General features: G+C 41.4%; 1 long non-coding RNA gene across 3 annotated transcripts in view; it reads left to right on the plus strand.

The window, feature by feature from the left end:
- Positions 1–20141, plus strand: part of LOC127010908 (uncharacterized) — a 34380-nt gene that overhangs the window by 3689 nt on the left and 10550 nt on the right. The window lies entirely within an intron of this gene.

Below are 20141 nucleotides of genomic sequence, written 5' to 3' on the forward strand. Positions count from 1 at the left end.
CCAGAAAACGCCATTCAAGGGCAACTTTCACCAGTTTGCTTGATGGGCGAGGAGCGATTTGGGGCGGGGTGAGAGGTCAAACCACCCGGTGGCAACTGCCCATCGCTTAACATTTTCGTCTGCCATTTTCATTTCGACCAGGGAAAACTCTGCCGCAGTGGTCGGCCGCATTGGCAGTTTTGGGTCTCCACAGACATCGGACATACATCACAAGCCCAAGTTCAAATTTCCTACTTCCTCTTTCCCGCCCACCCCGGAACCCTGAGCCCCTCGCCCTTCATCTTCGCCTCTTGCCTTTTTTATGAGTGGCAAAATTGTTGTTATTTTTGCCGAGTTTTCCCCCCAAAAAAGGAAATCGGTGGAACAGCTAGCGATTGTACAGAGGAAAAAATCGACTCGTTTAGCCACAATACATGTCCCCGCCGTAACATTTGTTGCCGAATTTTAAATTTCAAACAGGAATATTTGTATAGATATTTTTAATATATTTGGTGTATTGTTCTGTGTAAATAATAATAATTGTAAAATATCTTGGAACTTATCTTACACATCTGCAACAAAGAAATACTTAGTCTTGTTTGGGGATCTTAATATTTCCCAACATTCATCATAAAAATACAGTTATTATTAATTCAATTGGGAATCCAAATGTTTGTTATATTTTAAAATTTAATTAAAATTTTTTAAAGATTGCAAATGTCAACATACACGATCTTTGAATATTGTTTTAAATAAATCTTTAGCCAAGGGTTATAACACTTATTAAAAGAAGCTTGGAAAGAGTTCGATTTAGAAAATAGTCGAGACTTACCAAAAACCGTACCTCCCTGTGTAGGCGGAAAATAAAGAAGGAAATTTTTTGAAAATGCCTGCCAGCAGAAGAAGCAGCAGGAGCAGAAGACGGCGGCCAGGACATGGAGTGAAAACAGTTGCCGCCGTCGTCTGTCGTTTGTCGTCCTTCGTCTGTCGCAGTCGCACCTTCCATTCCAGCCACGAGCCCAGCAACCCACCAACCTACCATGCCACCAACCCATCCACCCACCAACCACCCCCAAAACGGCAAAGGCGGCATCCATCCAAGTCCGTCGACCCGGGTTTTCCCACATAACGATGCAGCACCATCGGCTGCCTGAGAGGCGGGCGGCATTTTCAACAATTTCCACATTTTATCTAACCACCCCCAAAGTGTCGACTGCAGAATATACGTATATATAAAAAAAGGGAAAATCCTGCGGGGAGAAACCGACGGCAGCGAGAACCCAAAGAGCGGCGAGAGCCACGGGGAAATGGGGAAAGCCGGGGGAAAGTGGGGAAAAGCAGACAAAGAGAGCGTAGACGCTGCAGACTTTGCTCTAGTGCTCTGTTGTTGTTATTTGCCATAACCTTGGCGAAAAGGGCCCAGAATAGGGCCCAGATAAAAGACTTTTCTCTGTATATATTTGAACATTTTTCAAACCTTTGAGCAACAAATTATTAACATCTATTATCCCTAAAATGTTTTTCGTATCCATTTAAAAGCAGGCCACAGGTTTTTTCAGAATGTCAATTATGGCTCCTGATTTCTGTTTATTACATTAAAAATATAAACATACACTTAATTGATGTTATTTTAACTGATAATTACTTTGTGGGTCTCTATTTTTGTTATTTGAAGTATCTGTGAATCAAGTTAAAAAAAGGAATTAGATGCGAACTAATCCTAATAAGTAGATTTTAAAGTTTTTTAGTTTCTGCCTAAATGTATGTTGTGAAAATTATTGAAAAATGTACGAAAATATGTTTCTTAGGTATATTGAAATAAATATTTTTAAGTAAATGTATACAAAAGTTTAATATTGAATGTATTGAAAACTTAAAACAAATTTAACCGAAACTTTTCCTATCTTAGGCATAAATAACTTTAGGCATAGCTATCGGTGAAGAAGTTTTAAATTTTGGGAATGCATCGGACTAGTATGGGTTTTAATTATACAATTCAATTCTAGAATCTCAAGACTTCTTTTTAAGATCCCAAGCACTTTCGGATTAAAATTCTCCCAGGAGATGCTCTTTTAGCCCCCGCGAAACTTTCCAACCTGTTCGGCAAAAAACATTTCAACTTTTTTCGACAACTTTTGTTTGTTAGTTTTTCTTTCTCCTTTTGCCATATTTCCCACTCGCTTCACCTTTGCACCTAGACAAATCACACAAACTGACACGGGGCAAAATAAGAAAAAGAGGAAAACAATTCCGAAACGTGTTTAACATTTTCATCTTCATTTCGCATTTTAAACAATTTTTCTTTGCGGAACTTTGGTCTCCAAAGATTTTCTAACCCTTACAATGGGGCGAAAAGAGAGGAACAGGAGAAAATTGTTTTTCTTTTTGCTTTAATTTCGGCAATTTTTCTTGCGCCAGAAGAAAAATCGAGTTGTCGTTTGAGGGGTTCCGGCTTGCGTTGGGTTTTTCCGGCGAAAGCCCCCCGCGTTGAAAATTGGGGGTGGCTTTTCTTGCTTTCTTTGGGTTTTCCTCTTTGCCTTCATTTTTTTGGCTAACTGCTGCTGCCTTTTGCCGTTGTACTCTCCACTCTGCCTGTGTGTTTATGCGCTACGCGTTTTTCCTAAGATTGACTTTGACATTAGCTCCACAAAGTACGCACACACATATAGCTTTCGACACGCTTCGTTGTTGTTGCTCGGGTTGTCCTGTCCGCCATGTTGTTTTATTTTAGCACATTTACGTCATAATGGCATTTCCTTCCGCCGCTTTTTTCCTTTCCTCCCTTTCAGCTCGGGCCTTTGACTTTTCCTCGTGCTGCCGTAATTTTCATCGGGTCTGCCTTGGAAAATGTATCTCAGGCCCTCTGCTGCCTTAAATTCTCGCCTCATCTCGAGGTCCTTTCTCGGGCTTTATCGTCTGTTTGTTGTTGCTGTAATTGCCCTGCTTTATTGTCGCCATTCGCATTCTATTTTCCTGTTTTTTCTGTTTGGTTTCTTGTTTGGCTGTTTATTTAATTTGATTTCATTTTGATTTTTATTAGTTTTCATGCGTCGGTGGCCTAGTTCTGGTCTTACTTTTGAAGGATTTACATCCGCGGCGTAGGCGGCGCTTCCTTTTGTCTACCAAGAAATGGGCAAATATTTGGGATTGTCGGCGCTCACAAACCATCCGCCATCTCACACCCTTGATTTAGTTCACAGCACTGCAAAAAATATTTAAGTTTTTTAATACTGTATTACTATTTTACCAAAGGACACAATATAAAAGCTTATGGAAAACACATTAGCATGGGCTATTGACTACTTAAAACACCATAGCATACTTTTTGACACCTCTTCGAGGGTTGTTAGACCTCACAGGCTTAAAAGGATGCCACTTTGGTTTCCCCTAATGCTCATAGTATAAATACATCTATTAAAATCCTAAAGAATCTTTTTGATTTTCTACCAGTGCACTTGTAAGTAATGTAAGTTTCGCCTGGGTGTCCGTCCATCCACCGATCCACCTATCCATCCATCCAACCCCTGCGGCATGCAGACCGCAGAATTGACAGGGCATTGACAATGATTGATTACCTACCCGAAAGTGGAAACTGTTTTTAGGGCTAACCAACATTAGGCGTTTCCACCCACAGCTCATACCACCCCTCCACCTGCCCGCCTCCAACACACTCGCACTATGGCACACGGAAGCACCCACACAGAGGCCTCGCATTGAACCTGCCACGCACAAAAAATTATTTCATTATCTTTTTGTCCGTCAGCTTTCCCCGATTTTCCCCATCCAAGTTAATTGTAATTACACCCAGATAGTCGCTCGATTAGATTCAATTTGTGGGACCTCGCTTATCTTCAGCTTTGGCTTTTGGTTCTCAGCTGAGTCTGAGGTAATCTGACTCGTTTTTGTGTACTGTACGAATTTAGTTTTCAGGTGATTTTGTAATTTCAGTTGTACACTAAATTAAAGACAATTAAGGGGGACGCAAGCGACCTGTTCTGATAACTCGAACAAAAACGCCACAAAAGTTGGGCAAGAGTGACATGGGTAGTCGAGATTTATGAAGGAGGCACTCATTGAATTGTGCCATAGAACTCGCCGGCTGACAGTTGGTTGAGATTTACGATGATGACAATGGCCACTCGGGATCTGAAATGACTCTATCCCAGCGATAGTGAGGCAACTCTGGTCGAGCGCAGAACGGTCGAAATGTATATTTATTGTCTGTAATTTATGAGTTAAGTGTTATGTTTATGAGCTGCACTTCTTCCAAAGCTATATCAAAAATTCTAAAAACTATAAATATAAATTTTATAAATTTGCAAATATTTTGGAAATTACCGCGGCTATTAAATGCAATGATCTAGTTCTTTAATAGTGGATTGCATTTTCAGAACCTGTTTAACTTGGCATTTGAGATCTAAAAATCCTTAAGAGACTCTTTCAACATAAAAATAAATATTTCCGAAATTACCCCCGTAATGCCGCGATACATTTTTTCCCAACTTACAACCCCAACTCCTGACTTTGCCCAACATACAAGCCCAATTTAGGCCCCAAAACTGGCATAAACAAATGTAAACACCCTTCGATTGCGGGAGCTCCTTGAGCACCACAATTATTTCACTCCGATCCGCTCATTATCAACCCCAAAAAGTGAGGGAAAGATCCCCGTAATGGCACAGTCCTACATCTGACACCCATCTGGGAGTCAGGGAACCCTCGTCAACGGGGCCCAACTGACTGCCAAGACGTGTGAACGCCATTACTCCCCGCCGAAACCGTTCGGTTGACAATCTTTATTAATCAATTAGGCGGATGTAGGAGTAAATGTGTCTTCGCGCTGGCTCCTTTCGCAGCTCGGATGCTGTAAGTAATTAAATTAAAATGCGAGCATGTGTTTTTTCGTCCGTTTTTGTCGTTCTCGGATTCGGTTTCAGTTTTCGGTTCTCGGTTTTTGTCTTCCTGGGGGCTGGAGCATCCTGGAGCCAGCTGCACACCCTGGGGGATTTACCCGCAGACGGTTGACAAAAGCGCTGACAGTTTCGTCAGGGCCAGAGAATCGCCTGAGAACGGTTGACAACGGCATTTAATCAATCAATTTTGAACGGTAATCAAGCGGGCAGCTTAAACTAAAGTAGGGGATGGCCAGTCGCCCGAGGCAGGACCCCAAGGGGCTAGGGAGCCGCTCTGTCTTTGATTGATTGGTTTTTCCTGGCTCAATGGATCACGCGTGCACTTCTCGCCCAAGTTTAATTTCAAATTATAAATATGTACGAGGCCAGGGAGAGCTGGCGAAAATAAGGGAGATTGGTATGGAGATGGGCAGAACCATCTGGCGATTGGAGAAGTAATTAAGTGATTAGCATTGCCTCGCTTTTAGTTTAATTAATTTTAGTCCTTTTTTGGTTGATGGATTGATGGATGGAGGGGACTTGCAATCGATGGCTAGCTTATCAGGCCGAAGTGATGGATAAGGTAATCTATGGGAAACGAATGGCTCAGATTCGGATTCCACGGTATATTAGTTCGGACCTTCTTATTTGAGTGTACGACAAAGCAGATCTTTATTTTTATTGCTTCAGTTTTTTAAGTTAAAATACAATACATTTGAAAATATAAAATATTGGCTTATTAAGAAAGTATACTCTATCAGCTCAGAATATAATTACCTCTTATTGTGCCAAAATAAATGTATATTGCCAGTACTTATGTGGTCAATAATATCTGAAGGTCCCACCTCCCGTTTTAAAAGCAATTTGTATTTGCTAAATTTAAAACGTTCCCAATTTGTATTAGATCTTTTAAGCCAAACAGAGGTAAGATACTTCACCCCAAACCATTTACGAAAATATGAAAATTAAAATGCAAAATCCAAAACGAATGCTCTATAATTTCTCAATAATTCCCATTAGCATAAGAAACCTGAACCAGAAGCAGCCAGAAACCACAGCCAGCGACGTTATAATGAATCGAATTCATTTCGTTGGCACCTTTTCAGTCTCGAGGCAATAAAAATACCAAATAGATAATTAATAATGGGCCACAAATAATAGCAATAAAAATTAATAAGCATTAATGTGAGTTATGAAACGTCTGATGGCAGTGGCAGCAGCGGTAGCACCTAGAAAGCCGAAAAACTTTGGCGCATAAATTTTGATAACCTTTCGCGAGCAACAAATCAGTGTAACTGCAGTTGGGTAATTATTATTTATTTTATTTGCTGGTCTTGTGCCCAGGTGCCAAGCGCAGAACTTTGGGCCAAAGTACTTGTTCCTGGCTGCTCGCTGCCAACTATTTGCTTATCTTTCTGGCTTGGCGAAAAGTTTTCATGGAAACAAAATAGACACAAATTTTACAGTGTCGTCGTCGGCATTTTCCCTTTGATAGCTGGAAACTTGATTGGAATTTCGCTGCCAGACACGGAACAAAAACAAAAAGGTTGAAATAAAAACCGAATTGGCGCTTGGAGATCAAAAAGGTGCCGCCGGTGAGTGTTAGACGACAAATAGACGTTCGAGGGCTGCCCTTTTTATTTATGCAGATGTGGCTTTGGCTGGTGGCTTGCATAAGGCAGCGTTTGATAGCTCTTTAAACTGTTTTGATCGCTCTTTATCATCATCAACGCCGGCCATTAAAATATTCCAAAAAATGTTTTCTGTTAATCAAGAAGCGTGAAGCGAATTATTCAAAACGGTGTGACAAATTCGCCTCTGTAGCGGATGTGCAGGGTGTTGGGCAGTTGCTTTATTGCCCTCTATTTGTCTCGGTGTCTGATTGATATTCATAATTAACAACAGCAGCTGGTTGGAGTGCTCAAAAGTGAAGTGCAGTTGAGGAGAAAGCGCAGAGTACTCCACTGACATATGTCAAGTGTTCAAAGTGTGGGCAGCAAAGGTAGCGAAGAAAGAAGGAAATATTGATGCATGGGTTGGGCTGGAGTTTTTGGGAACAGGTCCGAACAACAGGTGTCTCAGGTGGAGAGAGCGAGTGTTTTCTTTCGGGGAAGAGTAAAGTACTTTCAAAGAAGAAAAATTTAGAAAAGCGTTAAATAAATGTAAACATAACTATTACTTGTTTAACGTGTATTAAATTCTGAAAAGAAAATTTTAAGAATCATTTTATGGTGTCATAATACTGCGTAAGCCTACTATTTCCAACAATATACATTTTACAACACTAACCGCTGAAGAATTTTCTGTGGCAGCCCTAATAACGACGTTTTAAGATATATAGATAGTCCTCATAGTCTTGGCTTTCAACAAATACGTACTCTGATTCTGAACCAAAAAAATCTCCCAACATTCCCAATTTCTAGACCCTTTTTTGGGCGGTTTTCCTTCCCTATAGCCCCAACTATTCAGAGGCAGTTGAGTAGCCGTCTGGTCTGTCAGCAGCCGTAATACAATTTCCCTTTTGGCCAAAAAGAAGGAACACTCGGAAACACAATATGAAGTAGCAACGTTGACAGCTCGTTGAACACCGAACTCGAACTCACTAACACAACGGATTGGGGGCCAGGACAAGTAGCAGGCTTTGGCAATTCAAAAAAGGGAAAAAGATTTGGAAAGAGTTTTCCTCTTTCGCCCAGAGGAATATGCAGTTGGAGTTCGGAGTTCGTTCATTCGTTCTGGGGGGCGACACTTGCTGCCAAATTATTGCAATAGTCAGTCGGGGTTGCCATGTTGCCCCATGTGTGTGTTTGGCCGGGCCACGCCCCCTGCCCCATCTCCGCCCTCGGTTTTTGGCGGTAGCATCATCAACGTTATTGCCACAAAATGTCGCGCCGCAGTTGTTGTTTCTGCATGGCGCGAGTGCGACTCCTTTGGTTGTTCAGTTGTTCGGTTGTTTGGCGGCTGTTGCTGCTGCTCGGTTGGCTGTCGCACTTCATTTAAAACTTCATTACATGTCGCCATCAGCACCTCTGTCTCGCACACTTTCCAAGGGCACTTATACTATGTCTGTTAGCAGAACATTTTTTAAAAGTGGCTAAAAAGAGGGGTAGTACAATAGTTTTGGTTTTTTGAAAACCAATTTTCGAAGAAATCCAATTGAAAAAACCTTATAAAATTGAATCCCATAGTCAATTAGAAAAACACCTGCGTAATGAGATAACTAAACATATATAAAGCAATAGCAATGTTTGCTTGTGTCTAAATCTAAAAGTGCTAAAAAAAATTATCAACTAAGAAAATTTTCTTACATATTTTTATTTGTTTTTGGTTTTAGCTTAGACTAATGATGTTAGGTGTTAGACTAATGAAATAGAAAAAAAGGTATTGTATTAATTAATCTAAAAAATGAAAGAATATTTATTTTGAAATAGATTTGTAGTATGCATTTCCCTGCCAAATTTAAATGATGATCCTAGATATAATTATTTTTAAGAGCATTTACATTTTTGTTAGATGATTTCTCTGGCCACCGCTTTTCCATATAAGTTCGCCCCTGTGCCAACAGCCGCTGCAAAGTGCAAAACCAGTTGAAGTCCAAAGCGTCTGCTGTCGTTGCTGGCTTCATAATTGAAAAATTATTTTTATGGAAATTCCACTTACACATACACACTTTGGGGGGAAACTTTAAAATTTAATAAACTTTTTACGCACCATTTATAAAATTGCAGCAGCAGCAACAACAATATACGGAAAATCAACCGCGAAACATCAAAAGTCAATTTGTGTGTATTTTAAAAACTTTTAATGCACGCACAACATTTATTGGGGGAGGTGGTGGTTGGGCCGAGGGGAACAACATTGCAGGACATAAATGTGGCCATTTTACGCTTTTGCGGCGTTAAATTTTAATAACGGGGCAATTCTGGTAACGAACCAGAGATAGGAACGAGTTTACACGGGGAGCTCCCTTTCACAATGAATGAATTTAGGTTGGTATAAAGAAGTATTTTTGGGTTTTGGAAAAAATGAACTACTTCTATATTGCAGGAATATTTTTGAAATTTTTTAGGATGGCTAGTATTGTAATTGCCAATGCCACAGTGCGAAGATTTAAATTTATTATTTTTTTCAAGGCTAATAAAAATTAAATTATAGTTTAAAAAATAAAGTGATTCCTTGGAAGATTCAAGGCTAATACAAATTAATTGATAGCTTAAAACATAAAATGACTCCTTGGAAATTTACTGTTTACTTTTTATTTTATTTTTTACATAATTTTCCAACGTTTTAATAGATAATAGCTGAGATATTTCGAGAAACCCTATCAACATTTAAAATCAGGATCCTCACACTTTTTGCGGTTTTCCATATTGTCTGGTTTATTTTGGCAATCCCTACGAAATCGCGAACATGGTTATCGTAAAAATGCCAAACGTCACTCTGTCCATCAGTTGTTGCCAACATTTGGTGCGTCCGTTAGTGTGCGATATTTGGCGGCAGGCTAATAGTTGTGCGGTGCTGCGTTGGTTTTTTGGCCAATTATGAAAATGACAGCCCTGTCTGCCGGCCAATACAAATTCCCTCCTCCGCTGCGGTTCCTAATGTGATTAGCATAACAGGCAATAGAAGCGACAGCAGCCACCCAAATTAGTTTGATTAACAGGCCCTTAATCGGGCTTCGGGGGCCGATGGATTTGTCCGGCTTAAAAGCCCGACAGTTTTTGTGGAAAATGGTATTTACGAAAAATATGCATTCATTTTCCATAAATTTCACTTCAGTCGAGTGCAATTGACGGGTACATTGTTCGGGATTTATTTATTTGTTATGTTGTTAAAAATCAAAGAGCGTTGAACAAACAAATGCAATTAAAATTTAAAAGCCAAAATATGAAAACGGAGAGCTTGGACTTTTGGAAAGGACGATGAAGAGTGCTGGAGATGTATTTGCATATGTAAAATAAGCAAAAATATGTTTTTCATTACTCAAGTGGCCTGTCACTGAGACACTTGAGCTTGGTCAACGACAACGAAATGCAAATTTAATAAAAACAATAACCCTGTGTAATTAAAGAAACGTCAAAAGTTGAACACAAGTGCCAGAAACTGAGAGAGAAATTAATTGCAGACAGTGGGAAAATGTTATTAAGCTCTTCAAGCTGGACTTTCAATTAGCAAGGAAAGATCTTGCTTAAATTGTTTGTGGAAAATATTGGCCAAAGGATTTAATTAAATATATTTTATGTGGATCCTAGGGCACTTAAACCGATGTACTTGACTAAATCATATTAAAGAATAAAAAAGAAAATGATGGGCATTTGTATTTGGTTGGTGCTCAGAAATTAGAGGGATTATAAAGATGTTGACTTACTTTTGGGCTTAAAGTATAAATGTTATTATTGGTTGCATCAAGAGTTGTTTTTTAATTACGGCGTTCCCAAAAGGCCTCTAAAAGATATTGGCCATTTTCGCTACACCACCTCATCGCTCCACACTCAATCTATCTTTCGGATACCCACTCCGCCACTCAGATATCCATCCATCTCAGAAACAACGATGCGGGAGACACATTTACAACTGGAAGTGTTTCCTTGGGCAAGTGGCGTGACCAAACGCGGAGCAAGTGGGTCATCAGCGCCAAAATAGTGGGCCAGTCCATCTCATTTGTCATTAGGCCGATTGCCACTTGCCACAGTTTGCACATTTGATTGCAGGCCGGGATTGTATTTGGGCAATTTTTGCAACTTGTTTGCTCTTTAATAGACCCGACACGTTCTGGCCAAAGTTGGGTGTGTAGCCGACCGACTGGTTTTTGTTTCTGCGGCGTTCGCACCTAAACCGAAATTGGGGAAAATAAAGTCATTTATTTTGTGGTCGGCTGGAAAATTTAATTGAATCGAGGGGCTGGTGTGGGCACATTTCAACAGCTTTGGCTTAATTATAAGCCCCGAGCACAGCGACACTTGAGATCCCCTTCTGGCCAGGAAATTTTGATTGGACAATACAGAAATTGAAAGAGTCAACACAAATTATGCTCTTCTGTTATTGTTGGGTTATTATTTTTACGCATTATTTACACACCTTTCGGGCCGTGTTTGCATTACCATGAGGTGGGACTTCGCTTTTAAGCCCCGGCTCTGCGAGCCGCTCACGTTTTGGTTTTGGCCAGGTGGGATGGGAGCTATGCGAGAGGTGCGAGGAGGTGACCTCGCCGTTCTACAATTTTAATTTCAACGCCTTCTCGTCACCGTTCTCCGGTTACAATGGGCCGAGTCGAAAGGCGGGGGACCACGCTGGGGATTTCACCGAATCGAAGGCAGATCAATTGACAGCGGCTCAATTTTGTCATGCCTCGTTCGAAATTCTCATTTGCGTGGGCAGTATGTTGTCGATAATTTTTTAAGAGGCTTTTTCTCCCGGTTCGCTGGCGTAACGCAATGTTATTAACTTGAAATGGAGACTCTCGTTGGGTGTTTAAAGCAACGGGGTCTTTGGTATTATTACCGCCGAAAAAGAGTTGTCAAAACAGGCGACGGAAGTGATGGGGGCTGTTTAGGAGTTTGTAAAGCGAACTTAATGCTGGGAAATCGACTTTAATTTCACATTTAAAGTTATGGAGATGCTTGATGTTGTGGCAATAATGCATCAAACCACAGATAAAATCTATAAAATTAAGTTGCCCAATGAAGACGCTAAATAATTTAAAAAATATTATATTATTAAATGGTTATCTAACAAGTAACTCCCTTAGATTACACAGCAAATTTATTTGAATTCAACAAGACATTGAGAATTAATCTTGTGAATTGATGTTCATCTAAGCAGCTTAACCCTGTAAATTGACTACGCCACACGTCATGGGCCTTCACATCCTTAACCCATTTACATCATTTTGCATCACAGTAAGCCCGAAAAGCCTGGCATTAAGGGGTCTTTGTCGGACTCACCTGCTCAGAATGACCTACTTCCGAACTACTGCATTAGCAGCAAAGCTCAAGATTATCGCAAACTAACGTTGACACAAGCCCACTAAGATATTATTTCACTTCCATTTCAGGTTTCCTTTGACAAAATTCAGCTTCTCGGGGCGTTGGGGCCCGCCCACTGGCTGCGAAGGTCATTGGGGGCCATCTTGGGCGTATCAGTGCCTCAGAATCGTCAGCCATTAAAGGCGCAGTATCCATTATAATACACAATAGTGTCATTGCCCAACGTCTACAAGAGACGGGTCTTAGTTACATAATGGCGCCCGAAAAAACGGTCACAAAAAATGTGAAATATTTAAGGCAAAGTGTCACATAAAAATGACTTATCTGCCTGTATCAAGTGGCGGGTTGGGAGGAAAGCCGCTCCGCCACGCGCTGGAAAATTGTCAGGCGGGAAAACTTGTGGTGGGGAAAAGCGAGGGGCGCTTGATGGGTGTTGGATGGGGATCGGAATATTGCCCTCGAGCACCAGAAGCGACAGTCGAGAGCTTCAGTGCTGGTCGTCACTTTATCTTTATGCCAAATCCAGTTGGGATTAATTGGCGGAGCCGAAGGGGAGGGCTTCTGAAGGAGAAAGAGAGCGGCATAGTACGCGCGAAAGAGACAGCAGGAAGACACCAGAATCGTGAGTGTAATTTAATAATGTGAGGCAGGCCTGCTAGATTGGCAAGACTTTGCCAGCCTGATATCGTTATCATTGCCATTGTGGCAGTAACTTGTGGTTAATGAGGGTGAAAGGGTATACTAGACTTCTCAGATTTAATAAATCTATCCTTGGAAAGTTCTCCAAAATATCATTTTAAAAATGTATCAGTATTTAATCCATAGCAGGCAATCCAAAGAACCACCTTTAAAGATATTCTTCTACTTTCGCAAATGTATGCTATGTATCTATGTATTTAATATTTTAAAAATGTAATGTGAATATGAACACGTTTGCAGTAAAGTAAAAGATAATTTAAGGAAACATCTTTAAAAATACCCTATTACTCATACTAGCCCCTTCCACAAGAATAATATTTTGAGGACATTTTTGCAGGGTATCAAGCAGTCCGTTCCCAGAGCACGTATTGTTGTGTTGTTCGGGGAGGCACCAATGCAACTGGGTCCATCATTCATTCATTCACTCAAGTGGCTCGCTGAATTTGCGCTGCTCTTGCTTAAATCGCATTAAATTGGGCGCCTGCCTCAATGCTGCGTCAGCAAACAATTTGCAAGAACTGTGCACATACATACGCGAAGCACATATACATTGTATAGCATAGATAGATATATAAAATTGTACTTGTATCCGCCTCTAAATTGAGTTTTAGTGCATGTTTACCCACGCAAATTGCTCGACTGACTTTGCCATAAATCTAACTAAGTGCGATTGCGTGGGGCGGGGAAGGGGTTTTCTTTTATACAAAAGAAGCGGAGCGGGGAGGGTGATGGAGGGGGCAGCTCATATGCAATTTGAATTTTTTATATTCCTTTTTATATGCAAAATAAATTATAAGAATTGTGTACTTGACTATTTATTGCTGACAAGCAGACTTCAGATAGTCAACCGAGTGATAGTGGAACTGGGGGGTTGAATATTTATAGGGAGGAATAAATATGCATATATCTCTATAAAGTAGAGCAAACTGCAGGCGACACAGTTTCGCCTTCCTAATTACCATTTATTCGCGCTGAAGGCAAATCAATCGCCGGTCTATGGCGTCAGCTTTAACTAAACGTCAAATTCAGCCGAGACTGTAATTAGTTTGCAGTTTACGGATTCAATTCAAGTCGAACCTGGTATTCCCTTTGATGTTTTAGGAAATACATCTTAATAGCAAGAGTAACATTTTACTTATTTTCCAGTTAAATTAATTACTTGAGAAGGGGTATCACTTTCTAATGAACTAAACAAATAACCTTAGGGTTATTTCCTGGAGTGTGATCCATTTTCAGTGACTGCCCCAAGAAGCTGTCTAGACAGAGCCTTTTACTGACACGTTTAAAATTTAATACCACTTACATTACCGAATTTTATCAGCCAAGACGGGTCAGATCCCCGGCTTCATTGCAGAGTAAAGCCGTCGAAGCGGCTCAAGCAGTCCCGACTTAACTAATTAAAGCAACTCAAATAAATTGTATTTTCTTTACAAACTGCTGCCCGCCCCCTTTTAGCCTTTGGCCGCCCACTCGAGGTCTAAGCAAATGCATTCGCTTTGGCCTATAAAAGGCGATGGGCTAATTAAAAGAATTTGCCGACTCGTTCAGCGCACTTACCCTGGACTCCCTCTCTTTCACTCCTTGTGTCTGTCTCTTTCTCGTGGCTAAAACCTAACTAAGTACGTTGTATCGTAATGAAACCGTTGAAAGAGGAATGCAAATGGATTTATATGTCAATGGAGACTCTGACATCTGGGAAACAAATTCACACAGGGAAAAATAATATTAGTTATAAATATTTATTCACTGCGTTAGATTACTATAACTAATCTTGTCGCAGGCAAACTAAATTTACTCAACTTATTCAGTGTAGGAACTTTTGTGCTGGAATTGACTTGTTTTAAGTGATATTTTGTTGTTCACTGCAGTGTCTCCTTTAACTCAAAAGCTGAAATCAATGACCCATTTTTCAGCATTTAGCTCTGTGCACCCATATCATCAGCATGGCGCTGTCATTAGAAGTCACTCGTCAATGCACTTGACTTATTTTCCCCCACCCCGGCAGAATGTGAAATTGTTTACGACTATTTTGCATACAAATTGCTTTAGTCGAGAGATGAATAAAAAGTCTTCCAGCGGACGGACCAGAGCCGTATCTGCTGTATATGCACAAGATGTGCAAATGAGTATAATATGTCATTGTCAGCGACAGACTTGCAGCTTCCATCTTAGTCAGCAACAGAGGCTCAAAGACCTCGCACACACGGCGTATGCTTAATGTGGGGTGAAATCAATAGGCTTTCGTGTGCCAAATTCAATTCGGGGTAATTTGGGTGGTGAAACTTTAAGTTGCGCAATTGCGGGCTAAGCTCTTGCACCACCCGCTGGTCAGCTCATAAATTACACCCAAGTCTGCCCCGGAATGGAGATTGACTAGGATAATACCACCCCGGAAAATCAAATCAGGACCGGGGAGAAGACAAAGCGACGTGACTAAAAGAACTCCCGTAGAATTTGCATGTAAGAGTAAAATAAAATTTAATTACGCTTGTCGCCTGTCAGTCCTCATTAAACGAAAAGCGCCAGACAAGGATAAGAAAAGGAAAGGCGAGTTGCCGGACGAATTACACGAATTCAATTAAGGATCCCACCCCAAGGTGAGGGCTCCTTCGAGGGGGCGCTCAGGTGCGAGGATTTGGATCCAGCTCGGCCGAAAGAAAAGCTCACTCAATGAATTGAAATGGGCCATCGTATATGGGCGGGAATTGCCGTTTCGGGGCCCTGACGGCCAAATTAAGAGGGAAAAGTATGGTAACAAAGGGGGGAAATACGGTGGGTTAAAATGAGCTAGAACATTACCATTAAGGTTAAGCTTAAGGAGGCATTGAAAAAGTATTTACATTTGGGTTGTTTTCCTTAAAATGTTTTTCTCGTATTACTGTGTATTTTTTCTTTAGGTAAGTAAATTATGTCTATAATAAAATAGAGCTGGTACCCTTCTCTTAGAATGGCATAAAAGCATATTAAATTCTCTAACAAAATATGCAAAAATGTTTTCGCCAATCGGGACCAAATGAAATGCAATAAGTGCAATTATCCGAACCAAATACCGAGCGAGTGAAACAGTTCCCAAAGCGATAAGCAAATTGATAAATTATTGGGGGAATGAAAACTGTCGGCTGAGGCCGAGGACATAAAATAAAATGGCAAATTAGTTGCATATCAACTGGGCATTAGCATTTCGTTTTGGGCATTTTAATTGAAATTTCACATGCCTACGGTGGCGATTTCGGAGTGGCGTCGTCATGGCGCAGAACTTTCTGTCAACCGAAAATGTAGATGGGATAGGAGACAGCTCTGCTCGGCTCCGCTGCTTTGCATATCAATCTAAAAATCAATTAGAACTTGCCCGGGCCACAGAGCCCCAGTTGTGGGAACTTTTTTCATTAAAAATGAGCGCCCGGCCGGGATTGGTGGGCCAAAAAGTCGAACCTGGCAGCAGGAACTTTTGCAAAAATGTATAATTACTGGCGTTTACGAAGAGCTCTTCCATCCACCTCCCGATTCACTTGCTAACTCCGCACCACGTTGAATATCTGTTTTTTAAAAGCAAAACCCGCTTACAGTTTACATTTCAGAAACAACGCACACATCCAGGCCACGCATGGCTTTACACTGCGAGAAATCAGTTCAAATAACTTGTTTACTGATTAAGAAAATATTTATAAACAACAGGTATTGTTCTTTCCGAAAAATTTTAAATGGTAGGGAGTTCTGAAAGAAAAAATATTTAAAATATCATAACTCATTTTTCTTTGTCTTCTGTCTCTATTTGTGTTTCCCACTGTGCATCAGCGTTGGTTGGTTTATAGAAAAAATTTGCATAAAGTGCGCATAAATTATGCCGTGAAAAAGTTATAATACCATACTTACAGGGCGAGGACGATGGCGAGGGCTGTGCGGACGGGGAGGACGCGATGTGCGCCAGATATCCTATCCATCGGCCCATCCCTCGCCAGGACTCTCAGGTGTGTCCGGGTGACACAAACTGAACAACTTTTCAACACGGGCGAGCAGAGTTGCTCGTCCCCTCCGACTTCGCTTACATTTAAGTGAAACACCCGAACACCACCCGAACAATACCAACTCCATGGCTGGCAAGCGGGCAACAAATTTGTTTAACAAAATTTTCATAAAATAATGCAAAAGTTTGTTGTTGCTATAATTCATTTGAAGGAGCGAACAGGACTCTGTCGCAGCTGTTGTCGCTCACTTGAAGTTTGTTTCCAGGCAAGGGCGAAAGCATTTCCCCATTATCAATTCAGGGAAAGCCGGAAAATGGAGGTTCCTCCAGGCAACCGGGAAAACTAATGAGCGACTTGGGGCGGAAATAGTTGGGTTCATTCAGGGGCTAAGCCGAGTTGTGGATTATTTTCGAATAAAGATTAACGGGGTGGCTATATTAGCTTATCTCAGCAGCTGTCACAAAAGCTTGTGATTTGAATACAACTGACTAGTAAGATGTTGGGCGTTGATGGTTGGGGTGATGAGGAAACTTTGGCATAGGTTTATATGATAGCTGTCCAATCAATTTGATTATTAAGTTACAGTTTCCCAAAGCTTACATTAGTATCATTCTGTTTTTACAGCAATAAAACAAATCAATGCTTTTGCTTAGGCTCACTAAATGATTTGTTTGTAATCATTACTGGTCTCTCATAATACCAGGTTTCGCTGCATTCGTTTCCCACTGCTTTGTAAAATTTTGCCATCGACCCTTAGCCCGACTTTAAGTTCTTTAAATCACTCCCCTCTTACATAGTTAATGGCCCTGCCAGTGGCTTTGCATTCCCTCTATCTACTCCGTATAAAAAAGGCTAACGCTCACCATATCTCACCCCATCCCGCCCCTTTGGGACTCGCACCAGCTGCACTTTAACTAAACTCTAATGCAAAATTCATGGCCAGGCAGAAAAATAACCAGAGTCGCTGTAAAGGGGGCGGATTGGGAAGACTCTTCTGCATTTAGTATGCAACCAGAGTGGAGTTGAGTCGAGTCCTGAAAATGACCATCCAGACATTGGTGGTCACCACAACAACAAGTGAACTGAACTGAACTGAACTGGACGGAGCGGAACCAAAACCATCGGGGATGTGAAGAGCCCAGCACGAACTGAACTCAAATTGGAGTGACTTGGTCGAAGGCTTATAAAAGTTGCATGGAGCGTGAGCAATGGCGGCAAGTCATTTTGCTCCCTGATCGTTTGCAGGAACGAGTAATAAGCAGGCTCCCAAATAATGATAGCATAACTCTGAGCTTGGGCGAAACCAAAGGACATTGCTGGCATTTTGTTTGGATCAACAGTCTTCTTAGTTTTAATTTAATTATGCAATCACTCAATTTACTCTTGATAGGATTAAGATTCTAGATATAGTGACTTCAATTTAATTACTTTGTATAGCATAGCCTTTCGGTATAAAAATATATTAATAAAACTAAGAATAAAGGATTCAAAACTGTTTTACAAAAATCAAACGTTTTTGAAATTAGAATTCGTATAAATTTTGATATAAATTTACCAACTCTGTAGAAAAATCTCATTAATTAAAAATTATTCTCGAAGATATTTTCAAAGTGGCCCACTTTAAACTGTTCAGAGCTTTCTGTGACAACTCTGAAAACGTCCCCTAACTAATGATCCCATAACTCAAAACTTGAGGGACGCAATTTCCTTGTCTTTCTGCAGCCCCGTTTTGTATATACACTCCGGGCAGCAGAAAAAACTAACCGCAAATTAGCTTATTTGGCATTTTTACAGTCGTTTCATTTAATTTACACAAACAAATTTGCGCCTGGCCAGACAAACAGCCCGAGAGCCAGGCAACCGAGCAACCGAGCAGCCAAACATCCCGGCACCCAAACATTCAAACCGGCTAACAGACAATGGCGAGCCAACGAAGCGCGCCGTCAGCCCCATAAAAGTAATGAAGCTGTTTAGGCGTCTCTAAGTAGTCGTCGGAAGTTGGAAACGATGGCTCCTCCATGTCTTGTGTCAGCGGGAAAGTGCCCCGTGCTTAGTTTTCCTTTTCTTGCCGGTCGGAGGTGGCAGTGCAAAGGGAGCTCCGCCCGCTTTTGCCGGCATTAGTTTCTGCCCTCTACGTTCATTCAAAATTCATGAAGTTGGCGCCGTTTTTATGAACACGCCCCTTAGTCTTTCGGCAAAGAGGTTCCTTCAACGGCTGAAAGCCTTTCGCACATAACCCCGTATTGCTTACCGAAATGGCCCTAAACTGAAATGCCGAAATGCCGCCAATTGTGTTTGGCCCGAACGTCTCATTACGATTTTTCTTACACCTTCACGGTTGATGGTGCTTCTGGTCTTTGCTGGATTTATTTCCCCCGTTCCCATTAAAGCCAATTAGCGAGCGTCTTGAAGCCGTTGTATTTCGGTGGAAAATTCTTTTGTTTCCCGTGCTTGGGCCTCTCAGAGCTGGGGAACGTCGATCTATTTTGCATTTACTTATTGCCTGTCGCCATGGCATCGTCACCTGTCCAAGGACTTGCCAAAGGATGGAAATGCTGACTGGAAGCTAGTTTGGAGTGGTGATGATACAGTGGCTATCTTAAAGCTGACAAAAGTCGGGCCCATTTTTTTAGGAAAGGGATTTTCAATTTTAGGGTGCTTAAAAGGAATCTTTTAAGAGTTTAGTATGATTTATTCTTGATACTAATATGGGTGTTTTTATTGATTTAAAAGGTTTTTCCTCTTATATTTTTGTTTTCCTGACATCAAAGTGTTCCCAGTGCTCTATCCTCGGGCCCCGACATCTCAGTGAAACCTAGCTAAATCGCGTCAGCACTGCCAGGCCTCAGACAAGTCCTCCTGGATAAATGTCTTTTACTTGCCATATTTCACTGCAGCCAACTTCTTTTTAATGAAATCCACTTTCATATGTAATTTTGCCATCAGGAGAGGCTTTGCTGCCCTGCGATGCCGCTTCCTCGCCAGACGGCAGGAGGAGTCCTTGTCGAGGATGATTTTCCTGCTAGAAGCGAGCCGCCAAGACAAAAGCCGCTCGACGTCGTTGACGACGCTTTTCGCTTTGTGTCTGGCCATAATTTCCCCCAAGAGCTGCCTGAATAAAAGAGGGGAAGAGGACGAGGAGCAGGCCGAGGACGAGGTAGAGGACGAGGATGAGGACCAGGAGCTAGAGCAAAGTTAAGCAAAACTTTGTTATTTGTTTTAAGTGGCAGGTTGTGAGACGCACGCTAGCTACTCGCAGACTGCCTCCGAGGGTTGTTCTCCTCCTCGATCCGGCCTCGTTCCATTCAACAGTTCATAAAGTTAATTTTACCACAGAAATTATGTTAAAACGATATATGGCCGGGCAAGGATTTTTGGCAAATGTCCCCGCTTCTGCCATCTTCTTCGACTTTTGCCTCAGTTTGTGGGAACTGCAGCAGAAGTTATTGGAAACGGCATTAGGACGCGGAAGGTTAAGGAACTTTTCCGACAACTTTTCCAACCCCTAAGACAGCGTTGCGTATGCGTAATTAGTAACCCTGCGCCCTCAGGTAGCAACTTTCCGCCTTCGGGGTTATTTATGGATATTAAAGAGGAATTCCGCCTTATTGAACTGTCAA

This window comes from Drosophila biarmipes, chromosome 3L, assembly GCF_025231255.1.
Source record: "Drosophila biarmipes strain raj3 chromosome 3L, RU_DBia_V1.1, whole genome shotgun sequence".
NCBI lineage: Eukaryota > Metazoa > Arthropoda > Insecta > Diptera > Drosophilidae > Drosophila > Drosophila biarmipes.